Raw genomic sequence first — 18,105 nt, forward strand, 5'->3', positions numbered from 1 at the left:
GCCACTGCCAAGAGAGACACACTTGCCCCGTCTATCCTCCGCAAGCGAAGTTCCTTCCCTGCGTTCTCCCATACCGGAGCTCGAGGATCGCGTGATGCATACGTCACTGGCCCCGCCTTCGTTTTTTTCGCCTCGCTTTTTTTTTTTTTTTTTTTGCTGCGCGGTGCACTTGCGCTGACGGCGTCGAGCGCGAGCATTTGCGTTTGTCTCGTTTCGCGCGACACACGATTTTGCGCGCTGTGCACGAGAACACCCGACTAGCGGCATAAGTCAGCGCTATGCGAATGCTGAGGCAGACACGCGCAGATCGCAGAAAGTGATCGCGCGCTGGAACACGGCAGAAAATGGCATAGTTTCGGTGTCAGCGCGCACGACTGCATGACGTGGGAACAAGCAGACGAAACGGAAGTACATCTCTCTTGCTGCGGTGTGAAGTAAAGGTAGAACACGCAGACATTCGGTTTGCGTGTTTTATTATCTCTCAAAACCTTAATTCGTCTATTGAAGCAACGGATTAGACAAATACCAGATGTTGTCTTGAATAATTCTCGAAGTCACGTGTCACTACGAGCGACGTCACCGCAGTGCGATGTACGTAGGCGTACTTGTGCGAAATACGTCGACTCTCCGGCTTGGAGCGCGGCGCCCGCGAGGAGAACGCCAGAGGGCGTTCGGTTTAAAATTTCAGCTCTTTCCGGGGCGCGTAGCGATGTAATACTTAGCAGACACGATCGCTAGCGCGCGTAGTATGCACGACGCCTGTCAGCTCAAAATGGCCAGACCTGGTGAGGGGCACTTTAAGGGCTCAAATTGCCACAAGCACATCCGAAAAATCTCTAAAGGCCTGCCACTACACTTATTAGGCATATCGGTGCTCGTACTATGACAGGAGATCGCGGGTGCACGCGTGTATAATTAAGGAATACATACTGTGTCCCATGACAATTGCCCCTTCCCACGCTCATGCTTCACCGCAACACTTTTGTGTGTAATTAACCACGTAACACTACTGTACTGAGGAGAAGCTAGCTTCCGGGAACCGGCATTATGCAACGCGTCGTGCTTTCCGAGCTTCGAAGCCAGTTGCGCGGACCACAAAGGCGGGGTCAGTGCCATTGCTGACAGTGGCGAATTCTTTCAATAAAAACGCGGCACATAATTGTAAAGAGCTTAATAGCGAACGTCGAAGCAGCTAGGCCTAGTGTTACCGCGGTGGTGGCTACGGCTGCCAGCAGATCTGCGTGCGAGAGCGCCGGTTCGAGATGCCAAGGTAACCAAAATGGCGGCGACGGTAGTGCATTTCATACCGTTTCGGACCGGCGGTCACGGCAAAAAGTACGAAACATCGGACGGCGAAGAGTTCTCGCGTCCGAAATTTCAGACGTTCATATACATTGACTCTATGGGGCAAGTGGTGGTTCCGCGAAGCCGTCCGAATTATCGAACGTCTGCAAAGTCGGTCCTTGACGGTGCACTGGCAACTCCTCCAGCGGACGACACGGCGTCAACGGGGATTTGTGTTACGATTCCTCTCTGTTACTCGAGCCAGCATTACCGCGACTTTCGTTCCCTTTAAAGAACATTACTGCTCATTTTCCCTGATAGAAGCACAAAGCCCCTGAGTTTTCCCTAAGTATTTCCCGACTATTAAATATCCCTGAGAAATCCCGGTTTTCCGGGTTGGTAGACACCCAGCCTATAGAATATGAGGCGGGAACAGAAATCACTTTGATTACAACGGCCAACATGGCCGTTCAACTGGGAAAGGTGAGATGGAATGAGTAAAGTTGACCTTGGGGCTGGGCAACGGTTAAAAGAAAGTAAAGCTCGTGCTTTAAACAAAAAGAAAGAAAGAAAGAAAGAAAGAAAGAAAGAAAGAAAGTAAGAAAGAAAGAAAGAGTTGAATTTAACTGACTTCTGAAAGAACGTTTCCGATTGTCTCCTAATTTATCACGATAGCTACCAGAAACAGAAAATGTTTTAAAAAAGAAATACAGCGCAAATTACCGGTGCGTGCCAATATCACAGATGTCGAATACGACTCGCGCAGTCTATGCCATTTGCATCACAATCAATTCCATATTTCCCTGCTAAATATCGTCTAATATTCCGTTTCTCTTCGATTCAGAGAGGCAACCATACATACCGGAGTGGGCAGGCCAGAAACTCAAGGCAAGCGCACGTGGTCTAACCCTCCCCCTCCCCTGGTCATTCAGCTGCAGGAGAGGTGGGGTTTGATTGCCCAGGGTTTGATTTCATTTGATAACGTCTGTTTAATAATTCATGATCACGCAAAAGGCTGCCTCGGGTGTTGATAAGCTACAAATTTATTTTCGCAAGTTAATCAAAGCAGCCTAATGTTTTGACAGCGTCACCGCGTTTGTGTCGCTTTACAACGGCGTGCGACGCTGTAGCGGCATACACTAAGCTCCTTCAACGGACGCAATGCTCTACTTGTATCTGGTGGTACGCTGTCACGTTGTTCAATTACTAAAATTGTCATCTGCAGGATACGATCACATTTAAGTTTTTTTTTTTTGCTCCTTTCCTCAGTTGACCGGTCGTCCAGTTGCGAACAGCGTTAGATGAATCGAACAATGCGAAGAAATGAGAATTATTTACCAAACAGACTCCGCACACCCTTTGAGTTCACCGTTTCGTTTACCAATAAGCGAGTACTCTAAATTAGACTCGATAGTCGAAAGTCGTTGTTCTTCAGTACGCATGCGGATTCAATTCGCAGTGTTCACTGTTCGCACACCACTAGTGAATTTTTAACTCTAGAATACCAGGGTTGATAGACACGATAATGAAAAGTTGCAAGTGTCGGGGTTTCTGAAAAGAAGGAAATAGATTGACAGGGAAGAGGAAAGCCCACGGATAACAGCGGCGCCGTTGCGTCAGCGTGACGTCACAGGCATCTAAGTATCAGAGCCTTCCAAAAGGGCACGGTCTGCGCACAGACTCTCAGAATTTTTACAAAGAAAGAGATTAAGAAACACGTCACATACTTGTTTCCGGCACACTTAGGACCAAAGATCGGCGACGTCCCCAACCTTAACGAGGTGGCACACGAGGCTGCGCGCGCGCTTACAGACCGCGCGGCTTCACCCAACCACTCAGAGAACAAGGACGCCCCCACTACATACAATGCAATCACTAAACACTACTACCTACAACGTAGAGAGTACAGCACGACACACCGCACGCTCAGTCGAGCTCGAGCGGTTACACTGAGAATGCTACAGACAGACACATACCCCACGCAAAACAGACTACACCATTACATGCCTGAGCTCTACGACAAGCCTTATTGCACCAATTGCAATACATCTCTTAACGTCTGTCATTTGCTCTGGCCGTGCTCGCAAGCTCACATAAACTGCGAACAGGAGAAGCGCAAGTTTGAGGAAGCAATCCGGAGCGAAGAACTAGCTCCCCAACTCTGGGCCGTCCAGCAGGTCCAGGACGCCGCCTTGCCTTACAGTCCGCGCATGGCGAGGCGTCTTGCCAAACATCGGATGGTTTAGACGCGCATGTCTGTGGCACCTAGCAAGCCAAAGATCGTTTCATAAGCAACCACGTTCCGGTTGATGTCAACGGCGCCGCACCATCCCGAGTCGTAAGGGCTTAGCATCGTGGTAAAGAAGCAGTTTCCTTACTATATTCACAAGAATAGTCAACGTAACTAACCTGGGTAGTCGAGAAAGTCATGAACAATGCGCGAGGGACTGCAGCCTCGTGCCCAGAAGACCTGTCGCACCGTGACCAGGGATGAGACTGAGTTATCAGGTCACGTGACGGATGGCGTGATTGACTGAAGTTTCCAGACGAAAGGTCAAAACGACAGAAAGCTGAGCTAGTTGGTAAGGATTCATTATGCAAAAAAGAAGTGAGGCGTGCAGACAGGACACAAGAGGACACAAGACAGACAGACAGGACACAAGACAGACACACTCGGCGTTCGTGTTGTCCACTTCTCTACTCTTGTGTCCTGTCTGCACGCCTCACTTCTTTTTTTGCATAATGAAAGGTCAAACTCGGGCTGAAACTCAGGTGGAATTGAACGGGCTTAGCTTCAAGGCCACGGAGTGGGAACACTGCGTCGCATTGTCTAGCAACGGAGAGAAGTGGCTTGAAGCCAGCGCGAATGTTGTATTGATTGTGCAAGTGTCGCCGCATGTGCGATTGATCCTTTCTTCGCGTATTCCATTGTTTTCTTCAACTGATTGTTTTCGTTTCCGGAACGCTTATGTGGCCATCGTACATAATGTCGTGTCAATACATTCGGCATCGATTCAACCACGCTGAAGCAAAGTGCTCGTCGTTGTGTGCCTCTGTGTACGTGTGTTGCTATTTGCTCTTCACCTTATGTGATTTCGTCATGTTCATTAGACAATCAAATGTTGCGGAAAAGGCGGCGACCAAGGTTGCCAACATTTTTTACACGAGGAAATAAATTAAATACAATCAATTTACTGCCTTCAAGTTGTGAAGCTGCGCAGAACTTGATTGCTTAGGCCTTAGTCAGTATTTCATATAGTAATCTGGTTTTCTCCTCGCTGCCTGTCACGGAAACAGGCAGATAATGACGATGGCGTGACGTTCGAAGCAAATGATGAAGTACACAAGAAAACAATTACTTGAGGGAATTTTCGCGGTAGTGTTTATGGCAAATGTAAGCATGGTGCTTCGGTCAGCGCGCGAACATAGTCGACTAAACTTTGTCCTAGTTCCATTAAATGGCTTGGTGACTTTGCAAATACATCACTTTCAACAAAGTTTTGGTTGTTGAAGCAACAATTTGCATTAATTTTGCGTGTACTCGGAGTATTACTGCCTCCTGCGTTTAGAAATGCAGGATTGATATTTAATTCAGGTATATAAAGCGCAATAAATAAAGCCGCAAGAATGTTTAAAGCCACAAGCACGAAACTCCGACAAAGAAGTATACTCAGCTGAATTGCGGAGGGTAATTCTGGAGTTAGCATAATTCCGAAATCAGTACCTGTGAAATGCTTCGCAACACATTGATTCCCGCAGTGCGTGGGATCTGCACAATTTTGATGATAACCATAAAAGTGGCAGAATAATCTATCGGTGTGCCTGACATGCACAACGGTGTACACGAATGTCTTGTAATTTGATCTGCTCGAATAAATATAGCGTCAACAAAATCACACGTTTCTTTTTAATGGTCGATTTGATTTAAAGCCAAGACTTGCTTGCATCGCAGCCATGCGATGTCGCCGGGAACCGCCTATCACGTGTGGAGAGCTTAAGTGCGAAGTTGACTTCAACGGCCACGATCGGGACGCTGTAGGCACGATTGTAGGTGCAATCGGGGCACCATGCACTCTTTAAAAAAGTTCGCACCCTTTAGGGCTTGTCTTGTCCCACAATGATAATCGTCACAATCTTGCTTGCGTTTCCTTGCTTGCTTGAAAACCTTGCGCTAGCTACTTTCCTCTCAAGAATGCAGTGTCACTCAGATGCACGCATGATGTTCCTGACCCGGAAATATCGGGCGCGCAGCGTTATAGAGAAGAAAAAAAAGTGAACAGGCATAGCAGAGATTGTGTCTCCTTGCCTGACCCCTTTCTAGGTAGGTTTCTTTTACTTTTCTGGTAGACGATTGAAGCAGCTGTGGAGTATGTAGATATTTGCCAAGATATTCACGTACGTTTCCTGGTGGAAATGCGTTCCTTCGCAAATGAGAGGTAATTCGTAGTTTGTTCCCCATTCCAATCGCGTAGCAAGATGCCGCCTAACCTGCTTTTTCTTACACCAGGAAAGCTTCTGCGGTATTGCAGTGTGCGGGCGCAAGCCAGTTAGTTTCCACGAGTCCAAGAAAACAAAAAGTGCCGTCGTGAGCACAAGTTAACGGTCCCCTGCAAGTGAGTGCAACAGTTGGCTTGTTCAGTGCGCTCGTGCGAATTTCGCCCGATTACACTGCCGTTCCGCCCAGGGCTTGGGCTCGCCTGGCGTTGAAACCCGCGCCAGTGGGCATGCGCATGGCAGTTCGCTCGTGCCGGCGCATCAACTAAACTTTGAGCATGCTCTCCGGGAACCACCGCTCTGTGCCGAGTGTATGTCATCGGTGGCGGTGTGGTGTGTCATCACTGTCTTCTTATGAGCTGCAACTTCGATTGCTGCGCATCTGCCGCGAGAGCTAACGCTGCACCAGCAATGACGTCACGCTTGGCCACCACCGGACCATACTTCAAGAGGAGTGGATACAAGTTGAAGGTAACCCGACGCGCAGAAAAGAAGAGACGGCCTCGCGCATGCGCACTCATGCGGCTCTACCTTGGCAAGCTCTAGCAGGAATCTGCTACTTGTGCTCAGGGCTGTAATGTGCGAGTGTTAGCCAGGCTCTTCATGATTCGAGTCACTTTGTGCCCTTAATGGGAAAGACCTGCAGCCTTCTTTTTTCTTTAGTAGGAGCTTGACTTTCAGCGTAACCTTTTCCTTCCTTTCTTTCTTCTTCTTTTTACAATGCTACAGTTGCTGGAAATAGCAATAGAGTTTCCTACAATTTCTAGAGGGAGCTCTGGTGCTGAGGTCGTTCAGCCACCATGAGAATGATGGATAGCACATAAATTTGTCAGATCTTTCTGCTTGGACCTTCAGATGTTCTTGGGGCTTCGTTTATTACGCTTAATTGGGGACTAAATTCGACTATATTTCAAAGCAATTACCGCTTTTTTTTAATGCAGAAGGTAAGAAGACTCTGCAAGCACGCTTAATCGCTGCTAATTGCAGAGGTTCCGCTTGTCCATGCGTCCAAGGCGTTATGGTTTCAATATCGGGATTCCTTGCTTCAGGTCCTGTGTTAGAATCCTGCCATCGGACAATTTTAATAACGTTTCTTTTTCGTTATTTATAACGCAATGCTTTCTTAAAGGTGATCACTCTGTAAAGTCACGAAGTCATTTAAAGACAGAACGACGAAGTTTAGGTAAATACATAAACTATCCATTATTTCCATGCTTACCTAACCGACCCGCTGGCAGTCCCCGTAGACACTAGCGCCACAGGTCCTTCTAGTAGTTCTATGAAACTCAATGACACTAGCAGCGTGGAGCTACTGAACCTTCAGCTCCGTATAAGCGGTTAAACATAGGCTTCTGCCATGAGCATTAGAACGTTCTTATATCACGTCAAGTCGTTACTACCCCGCCTCAAAGAGCGCGGAGTGAACAGCCCTTTGCACAACATTACTATAACCGGAGTCAAAATGCAAGCATGCCTTGGTCAAGCCAACACTACCTAGACAGCACAAGGCCTGCTCACTCCTATCCATGACGTCATGCTACTGGCCCGACTGCCATAGAATCTAAGGGGTATGCTCCCGAGTAAGCCGCGGTGATTTTAACGTCACCGCTTTCGTCACGCCAGCCTTGGCAACGGAAATTTATGTGTACCATCGTCTCGATTTCTTCCCTGCTTTCATTCCCACCAACATCGACCATCGTCTTGTACTAACAAGGCGTAGTGAAACACTAACCTTGCTTGTAGAAAGAAAATAAAAAGAATTATTCGTCACCAAGTTATATCTAACCAAAAATGACCAAGAAACTAAAAAGCATGAAAAACAGTATATACAGATTAACCTAACACTTCTAACAATCAAATGAGCGAAAAAGGTCGCAAAAAACATCGCTTTGGCGCTGCTGCTCCTGCTGCGCTGAGAAGGCACTTCCAATCGGCACGTCTGCTCCCTTCGGCGTCACTCGAGAGAGCGGATGCATGGATGCTATGAGCGTCCCCTTTGAGATGGGGTGGTGGGTCGCGCCACCAAGCTCTTATTTTGCCTAGTGTCCTACCTATCTTTGAAAAATAAAACACACACACGCAAGGGATTCCCAGCATCAAACTTTCTGAACCACTGTTGGGAACCTTGTACACCTTCGTTTTTTTTTGTGGTCTCCCTGCTTTTCGGCTACCAAACTTCCAGTCGCCTCATACTAATCTCTCTTGCGGATACGTTTACTTTCCACCTGATATAGCTGAATCCAAAGGCTTCAGCAAGGCCAGAGGAGCCTAAACCTATAGCTGGTGCGCTGAAACCGGATGCGCGGAGGCGAGCGCCATCTGGAGGTGGTGCAAGGAACCCAGTGGCGCGCATGTTTCGCTGTGATTAGAGGTTCACAAAGAAAAGCTCGAGGAATTAGTAACCTTTTCATCCTGTGATTGTGGCAATAACACGACCAGTGAATACGTATCTTGTACTGACCTTTGCAGTAACTAAATGTGCGTGTTTTCACCTTACTTTCAACGGAATTATAGATACGTTTAACTATCGGAACGGAATTTGCGATCGTTTATATAAGGAATAGAAGTGGCGAAGTGAAAAAAAGGATAAGAACAAAAAGAAACAGTGCAGACAATTCGTTGTTTACCATATATTTATTGTCTTTTTTTATATACAGGACCGATAATGTAGTTTCGAATTTCGTGACTTTAGCGCAAAAGAAACAAACGGCTAAAATGTTTCGAAATGAGAACCACGAAAAGAAGCATTCGTAAATATTTTCACTTCGCAATGATAAACGTTTTCAATGCAGCGACTCTGGCTCTGTAGTCAAATATGATAAATGCACAATCCGGTTACGTTTCACCGGTAGCTACTATCGTAAAATTCTTTTTCTTGGCGTCAATAGTACATATGTAGAGGAAGTCTCGTAAAAAGAGCATCAGAGTATGTCACTTAATATAGGAATTTCGAATAATCGGAGGTCGTCGCTTGATTATTTGATCGGGATGTTTAGCAGAGCTGAACAACACATAAGGCAATCGCTTATTACTTCGCCAATGGTAGGTCAGCATCCAACTATCATCCTCACGCTCGTGCGGAACTTCAAAGGCACACAAAACGTATAACGTTCACCGGTCGCGTTCCCGTCAAGTGCTGCGTCAACCGTTTCCTAGCCGACTGCTCGGCGTATCGTTTACGTCATTGCTATTCCACTAACCCCAGTGAATGCGCTATGAGATGCGAGTTCAGTGCGCTACTATTAGGAAAAGTAATTCCGCAGATATCGCACTGACAATGCTGCAACCGGACGTGCTCGTCGCGGTCGCATTTCTGGGCGAAACTGGAGTGGCAGTCCGGGCACTGATAGACAACTTGAGCCGCATGGGTGCGTCGATGTCTTGCCAGGCTCGACAAACGGGTGCAAGCCAGGGAGCACACGTCGCAGACGTAGTTCCGGTTTGCTTGGCCTTCCGTGCTTCTGTCGGCTGCCCTAGGAGTAGAGCGAAGAACGGCGAATTAGTACACGGATAGATGTCGCAGTGAGAGCGGAGCGCATTCTGTTGGCCAGTACAAAATAAACGTAATACGCACGATAGTGCCGCTTTGTAAAAGCACCTCTCTGCTCCTTGTACTATACCTTCTACCTGTTTTGTCCCTTAGGCATAACGCAGGGGTTTCCCAAACCGGGTTCCGCGAACGGAATTTCAGCGTTCTGTGAGCGGCCAAAAGAAATATGGCCGCATACGTTCTTAGTCGAACTGTTATATTCGAGTTGGACTTTTAATAAACCTCCGCATGGACACATCCGCGCTTGCAGTTGGCTTCGCTTGAAAGACTGTTGCGAAGCGGTATTGAAGGCTCCGCGCTATGCTATTCGTGGGTCCACACGCGTTACATTAGTGCTCGGCTTTGGTCTGAACGAGACTGAACTCACAAGTCCAGCAAGAAGGGAACATTTTCTAATGTGTACATTTCTGTACACATCGCAAATCGCTTTGAAGTTTGACTGTTCTTCACCTTCAAAGCGATCTGCGATGCGGACAAAGTGCACCGAGTGCTGGTAGCTTCGTATGCGCTGTGCTTTCGACGCATAGTTCGTATTGAAGCGAGACGCAGCACGAAGGTCAGTTCGCTCGCTGCTGCTGCCGCGCCGAGCAGAGTCGTGTGTGTTGCCTTGTGGTGCGATTGTAGATGCGGTATGGTTGCTGACGGCACCGAGCCAGCGTCTGCGTCCTTTCCCATCGCGAGCGAAACCGCGCTATCGCTCGACAAATGTGTTTCAACCGCGTTCAACCGCGGCAATTTTTTTTACTGCGTTTTCTACTTCGCATTGTTTACCGATGCTGACCCAATGAAAGCACGAAAGCTGTTGAGCGCTAAATATAGTCTGACGTAGCGTGAGCGCACGCACGCGTTACGTCGCGTTGGCGAGAACAACAGCGTCTATAGTTCGACCGGTGGTTCGACGCAGTGGGGCAGCCAACGTAACCGGACGCGGCTAACGCGCTGCGACGCGCACGGCGTCGAACGACGTTCGTCCGCGCGCCGATAACGTCGGACTGTAAACGCGCCTTTCATCAATCTTCGGTGTGACGCGAGCTTCGCTGATAATGCTTGCCTCTGGAAACTTCCAAAATGTTTAGCTCGCAAAGATGTTAGACATATACAGACAGATGCCACGTCTTTGGTGCGGCTTACGCACGCGTCTTGTTTGGGCCTGCAAATCGCTCCATCATAGTCGGATTATTTGCGTGATCACTGTCCACGCACAGTCGAAACTATTTCTTTTTCTGTTTGTGGCACTTGTTTTCTTTTACCTTTACTCCGGTCACTATTTTGGCGAGCCTAAAATGGGAAAGTGAATAAACACACCAATAGCAGCAGCTGGGCAATACAAGGGAGTGTCTTTGAAGCTACCACGCATTTACACGTGAAAAACAATTCCACTGTAGAAGGCAGGAAGTATTTGCCCCGAGTACCGTCTTTTCGGCCGAAGCACACGAGTATGCTGCTGACGGCACCACTGGTTGACTCTTGCTAACACCAGTTACTGGAAACCTTGAAAATTGGGAAATCTTACCTTCCGTTGTCCTCCATGATTGTAAGAAGCTTCCTCGGTTCTTGTGCGGCGTGTCCTGGGATTTGCGTGTCCGTTCCAGCTGTTCAGCGGAAGCGGGTAAACCTTGGTTCCTTCCTCGGCCGGTAATAGATACGAAGACTTCGCAGCGCAGGTGCCGGTTTGGTATTGAACAAGGATAACGCACGACGAACGCGCATTTGCTGTCGACGAATCGCAGAAACTACGAAAAACTTTCCAATGCGAGTTTACCGCTAGAGAAACGTGAGTGTAGTACTGGTAGTAGTGCCACTAGGGTGACCAGCTGGGCTAGTTTCGGTTCTGCAACAGCGTGGCCATGTACCTGGTTCCCAACGGAAAATAAATACTTTTCGCATATTTGGCTCTTCAGAACCTGCAGGTAAAGAAAAAGATATAGAATTATGTGTCGAAAAATATGTGTTTGCTGCTAATTTCTCGTTTTGGCCTACTTTTTTGTATTTGGTCGCTTCATTCGTTGCGCCAGCAGGCGGCGCTTCCGCTGCCATCACTTCGGCGGCCGTTCCGTTCGTCTGCTCCTGACGCTTTCTGCACAACTGCGCGCTTTTGCCGTTTGCTGTGCGCTGCAAGATGTCTCTATATCGGCCAGTGTTTCATCGTTGTAGGAAAAACCGAAGAAAGGCCACAGGGCATTCTGCGCGGCTGTACTGCGGGCCAACACCGGGAGGGACAGCATTGCCCCTTCCTTGCGCTTCCAGAAAGGTAAGTACCTTTTTTTTTTCATGTAGTCGTTAGGTAGAGAAGAACCGCTAACCTTATGCGACGACTATAAGACGAAAGCAACGTCTTCCGTAAGCGATCAGTTTATCTGTGGTGTGTAAATACATTGAGGCTACCTATCCACAGCACCTCTTGAGTTGAGTGAGTGAGCCAGACCGCTGACGGAAATTGCGCTTCTCTTTATCTCGGCGACTGCTGTTCGTTTCTTGCTGACGATGTTTAAATGCTTGCTGTACGGAAGAGGAGTTAGGTTAGACAGCATTGTGCTTGCATGTTGTGCTTGGTTGTGCATTGCAAGCCGCCTAGAGGTTCGCAAGTTGGGGAAACCAATTGAAGGAGCACTGCGACAGCGCAAAAAGCACTGCAGGCAGACTTCTTCGCGTTGTCTGCTTCGGCGACGGGCGCGTTTTACGCTACGTAGAGAAATGTGCTTCGTCAGAAACCCCGCCTACGTCTTCAATCTTGCCGCACTGTATCTCGTCGCCTTGCGGTTCGCCTTCGTTGACTTCTTTCCTTCGGTGGCAGCGTGATGCATGTCATGATGAAAATGACGCGATAAATCTGCACTGTCATTCCGTCATGCAATCCTTCTAAAGCGCAGCAAGGACGGCATGTGTTCGCTCTTATACCGGCATCAAAGCTCTGAACTGCTTGCCGTCAAAACAATGTAAAAAAATGTGTGAATAACAATAAAAAAAATTGGCGCTTTCCCCAAAAATACGAAGCATCCATTGCGTTAGCGAATGATTAGACAAATCAAGATAGTAGTTTTATCGGCTCCATAAACGTGGGTACAGTCAACAGCAAAAGTTTTGCGCGATGCGCGAGCGCGTAGCAAAGCGACCCTCCTCCCCTTCTAGCGATGAACCCAGTGGCGTAGCTCGGTCGTCTGGCACCCGGGGCCCATAGGTCTTCTGTCACCCCCCTCCCCGGGTGTAGCTGGCGGAAAGAGGGGTGTCTTCAGACGCATATGACACCCCCCCCCCCTTCTCTCTGGCCCCTTGCACCCGGGGCCCACGGCCCCCCGGCCCCCCCTGTTGCTGCGCCACTGGACGCACCCCTGGTGTCGAGACCGACGCCTGCACGCATGCGCGTCCCTCCGAGACTGCAAGCGTGCATGTTTCCGCGCTTCCTCCTTGCGCGCCCGGCGATATCCGAACGTAGCCGCGAGGCGGCCCTCTGGGATATGCGCTGTGGCGGCTTCGACGTGCGAAACTGTGTGAAACGTGTTTAGAAGCGTGAACTTGCGGGCGCCGCTGCGGCCGCTTTTGTCGAGTCACGAGCGCTGACGCATATCCTCCTGAGACCCGGGATGTATTTGGGTGCACAGATTTTTCCCAAACTTTCAGAATAGGTCAGTAGGGTTATGAAGGTGAAAAGTGTTAAATGTTTTTTCAATAGCCCTGATAGTTTCAGCACAGCGCGATGTCCAATATATTGGACACTGGGATGCTACCCGGTCTTTTTTCACCCAGCGCGCACGTAATGACGTACCGCAGATATTGCGCTCAAACTCTCGTGCAAAAATATTTTAATAACTCGAAAGAGAAAGTAGTGAATGGAGTACATAAAAAAGAGCATTCCTCTGCTCAACAAAAATTTTTCTCTTGTGTTCACTTCCTGTGGGCATTTTCAAAACACCTTTTTTTCCTTGGTGATGCAGAACAAGAGCCGACATTTGGTGCAAAAGAACTTTGTTTTCATGTCGCAGCCCTGTAGGCTGCAACGGGCAGCGTTTGCAGTGTCTGCCTGCATTGAGCAGTGGGTAGTGCTCTTTTCTTGGGGTTCTCGAGGAGACAGTCGAGCCTGCTTTGATGGCGGATGCCAGCTTGGCTTCGTTCTCACTCTCCGTTTCATCCTGCTTCCCTTGAGCCACGAGTGTCTCAGCAACAGATTGGCAGAACTGCATATATTTGAGTATTTCTTTCCGCTATTTCTTTAGGGAGCGTATGTCCCGCGTGTACTGCACCCAGGAGTTGCTGACGGCAATGTCGAAGAGGTGAAAGAAGGCTCTGATTGTCCACTTGTTAAGGCTTGCTTTTATCCTGTAGTAACTTATCATTCGGTCTGCCTTGTCGACACCATCCATCTTGATGTTGTACATGCGCACAACATCTGATTGAGGGATATCGATACGTTTTTTTTTTCTCTTACGATACCGCCTGCCACAGCTGCCTTGCGGGTCCTAGCCATAGACTGAAAAAAGAAAAGCTATCGGCTTAATTCATCAGACACGCGAGGCCGGTCCCCCAAAGAAAAAAATAGACGCGATTTCGTCGACAAGCCGCTAAATGCCAACAGTACTCGCCTGCTATTCATAACAAGGCCATCGCAAAAGCGCGGTCAGAATAACCGGGTTGAGTCCTAGCGTCCAACGTAATGGACACGCGAAATGAAAGGAAGCGTAAAAAAAAGTAAGCGCGCGAACAGTTTAAATTTCGTATTCCGCGCGTACGCTGTTGTATTAACTTTAATATAAAATCAAAGATATGCCTTGAAAGCTGGTAGAAATACGAGAAATAGTGCTTACTTCTCCGGCAGCTGCCGTAAAACGCCGCGCGGCTGAATGCCGCCATTGTGGAACTGTTTCGGTGGGAATTTGTACGATGTATTTTCATAAATGCTGCATAGATGGCGCAAGCAGGCGTCCAATAAGTTGGACAGCACGGTTTTAGGAGGATGAAAGCTTTGTCACAGGAGTACTGTCTCACTTCTGAATGTCCAATATATCGGACAAATCCCCATAGCGGGGTCTCAGGAGGATATAGGGCCGGCCCGGTGGCGAACGCAACTAGTCATTTTTTTTTCTCTGGGCTGCACCTACTCGTGGACGATCTTCGTTGTTTCTTTTTACGAACGGTGCGTTCTACCGCAGAAGAGCGTGACAGCAGACGCGCTGTATAGGAGAAGACCGGAAACACGAAAATGGACAATTGATTTCCGTTGTATAAACGCAGTTCTTCCCTGTGCAATTTACTGCTTATCTAGAGGCTGTCAGACTGGACGCTCGCGCGATGAGAGTAACGCGAGCGTGACTTATTTTTCCGCAAGTAGAAAAAGAAATAATGCGGCTATAGCAGGCGCCTGCGTTAATAGAGCAAAAGAGACCGAACAAAGAAGGAATGATACTCCGAGGGACTGTTGTTTGCAGCGCTATAAAGCACATAATTTCCCGGTGAACGCTTGCATTTGAGTTTCCGACATTACTGCGAATCTTAACTCGTCACGCCACCTCACTGACAACCACCATGTCATCTTTGCTCATGTTCGCCGTCAATCGATGTTGCTTGTTGACGTATTTCCTCCTCGTCTACTGCACCAGGCATCAAGAACTACAATTTTGAAAGTTATAGACAGGCAACATGCTGCTTGAGCGTGTTGTCTGTCAGTGCTTCAAAATATAAGCTCCGATGAGATCATTCTCTAAATATCCGAACGCACTGCGCTGTCAAACAAACACCTCAGTTGCTTTTTTAGTATGACGCATGCGTTGCACATATTGTAGTGAGGCAGGAAGGTAACTAAACGATACGTTGCTCCGTATGAGCGGTTCTGGTGCTTCCATCACGCCGTGGTTACCAAATACGTGCTGCAGATAACGACTGCTGTCGCGTTCACAGCTAAACTTAACAGGACGAGGTGCTACATTCGCTGTTTCTGTGCAGGGTGATATGAGTGCGTTCTGTGTCGGAGAGGACCGCGACACACTGGCTAATGTGGCACCACTCCCCAAGATCCTCACCTTCAGGGGATACCAGAAGAACTACGTCTCTGCCGTTGCCTTTACATAACGACTGCGTTTCATAGCGCGTGGCCTCCTGTGACCATTCGGAAGGACTTTATTTCGGTGGTGTGTGGCCCTACCGATGCACGGAACTCAACTTTTGAACAAGGATTGATGAGACGACACGGTTTCAAAGGAGAGTGCTGCAGGCCCGGTCATTTTATCCCTTTCTAGTCCAATTCCTTTTTTTTTCGACGAAGAGAAATTATTACGTAATGTACGTCTGAACACGAGTTATCAAGGTAAAATAAACGAAATTCCGGCTTCAGTTTTGCACAATCTATCGAAGACATTTCTCATGAACTGCGACAGGCCTGCCGTAATTTTACCAATGGACGAACACCGCTGCTGGCGGCTCAGATTCTAGGCCCGAGGCTGCAAGAATCCCCTCAAATCACGTGGACGCCGGGCCACGCGGGAATGGAGGGGAACGAAAGGGCGAACGCCTAAGCTCGAGCGCTAATCAACCGAACGGGGCAAATCCAATCGTCTCATCAACCTTTACCTTCGTGCCCCTGCCATCAAATTACTGCGACCGACTCGAGATCCAGCGACTCAACCGCAGGATTTATCCTCCTCCTCACAGAAAGCTCAGCACTGAAGAAGAGGCAGTAGCTCTCAGTTATTCAGACCAACACATGCCCAAACTTTCACAGATACAGCAAAATGTACCCACACACATATCGCGCCGTCTGCCCCTGGTGCGGCGACACACGCCCTATACTCTTTCACATCTCGTGGGGGTGCGGGGGCAAACCTCAACACTTAAAGACGCCTAGGGTGGGAGGTACAGCTTACCGGCGATACCCTAGCGGGACAAGAAGTTCTCGTACAGCAAGTACGTGGAGCAGCCATGGCCAGTGGAGTCCTGGAATGAGGACATCACCCACTCGACCCCAAGAGCAACGACCCCGATGGTCCAAATAAATGTTCTCTCTCTCTCTCTAATGAACTGCGAAAAACTCAGTGCATTCAGTCTTCCTAATTCGCAATCATAATGCTGAGAAATATTGCCACATACAATAACTTCGCAAGCAAACGACAATTCAGGATCACCAGTCAGCCTCTAGAGTCTGTAAAGGAGTACGTTTATCTAGGTAGATTGATCCCAGCGTACCCTGATCGTGAGAAAGAAATTGAGAGCAATAAAAATGGGTTAGAGTGCATACGACAGGCATTACCAAATCCTTCAGTTGGAGCTTACCACTGTCGTTACAAATAAAAGTGTGCAATCATTGCATTCCACCGGCGCCCACATATGGGGCAGAAACTTGGAGGTCGACAAAGAAACACGAGAACAAGTTAAGAACCGCGCAAAGAGCGATAGAACAGAAATTGTTAGGCGTAACGTTAAGATACAAGAAGATCAAGTGGATCAGTGAGCAAACGAGGGTAGCCGATATTCTAGTGGATCCCACTAGCAGAAAAAGGAAATGCAGCATGGCAGTAAATGTAATGCGTGGGTAGATAACCGGCGGAACGTTAGTTAACGAAATGGGTGCCAAGTGAAAGGAAGCGCAGTCGAGGACGCGAGAAGACTAGGTGGAGGATAAAATTAGAAAATCTGCAGGCGCAAGTTGGAATCGGTTAACGCGAGACGGGGATAACTGGCGGTCGCAGAAAGAGGCCTTCGTCCTGCAGCGCACACAAAGATACGCTAATGAGGATAAGGACGACAACGGGACGACGCCGACAACATGAGGGCATTGATATGGGGAAGACGATGGGACGGCAACGGAATGAAGAAGCGGGAATGGCGGCGATGGCACGATCTAGACGCCATGATGACGATGATATGGCAACAGATGCATATAGCGTCTGTGTTACGATGGTACAATGATGACGATGGCATGAAAACGGCGGTGTAACGACGATCGAATGACCACAGCACGATTACTATTGATTGACTAATGACTAACAGTGAATGATGTCGATGGATCGATGAAGGCGGTATGAAGACGACGGCATGAGGACAATGGGACGACGATACTGATGTAATGACGATGAGGAGGTGACAATGTGACGACGATAGCACTTCCTCAACGATATAATGGTGACAGTGTGACGGTTCAGACTTCGAAGTTACACTGATGTATTTGGAACGACCGCGAATGCCTGCCGACGACGATATGACAACGAATGCATGACTACGACTTTATGACGACAATGCGGTGGCGACCACGGCATGACAAAGACACGATGACAACGGCGTGACGGTGACAGCATGAAGAGAGTCGTACGACGAAGATGGAGTAAAAATGATGGCATGATCATGATGGCATCAAGACCAGAAGCACGTACCTAGCGACCCAAGCAGGTAGACAACTGGTCCACTGGGTCGGCATAAGAGCCTAGCTAGCTAACTAGATAGAGGTAGACGTAGATAGAGGTAGACGTAGATAGAGGGAGACGTAGATGGGGGTAGACGTAGATAGAGGTAGACGTAGATAGAGGTAGACGTAGATAGAGGTAGACGTAGATAGAGGTAGACGTAGATAGAGGTAGACGTAGATAGTGGTAGACGTAGATAGAGGTAGACGTAGATAGAGGTAGACGTAGATAGAGGTAGACGTAGATAGAGGTAGACGTAGATAGAGGTAGACGTAGAGGTAGACGAATATAGAGGTAGACATAGAGGTAGACGAAGATAGAGGTAGACGTAGACAGAGGTAGACGTAGATAGAGGTAGAGGTAGATAGAGGTAGAGGTAGACAGAGGTAGAGG

This window comes from Dermacentor variabilis, chromosome 10 (genome assembly GCF_050947875.1).
Source record: "Dermacentor variabilis isolate Ectoservices chromosome 10, ASM5094787v1, whole genome shotgun sequence".
Classification (NCBI taxonomy): Eukaryota; Metazoa; Arthropoda; class Arachnida; order Ixodida; family Ixodidae; genus Dermacentor; species Dermacentor variabilis.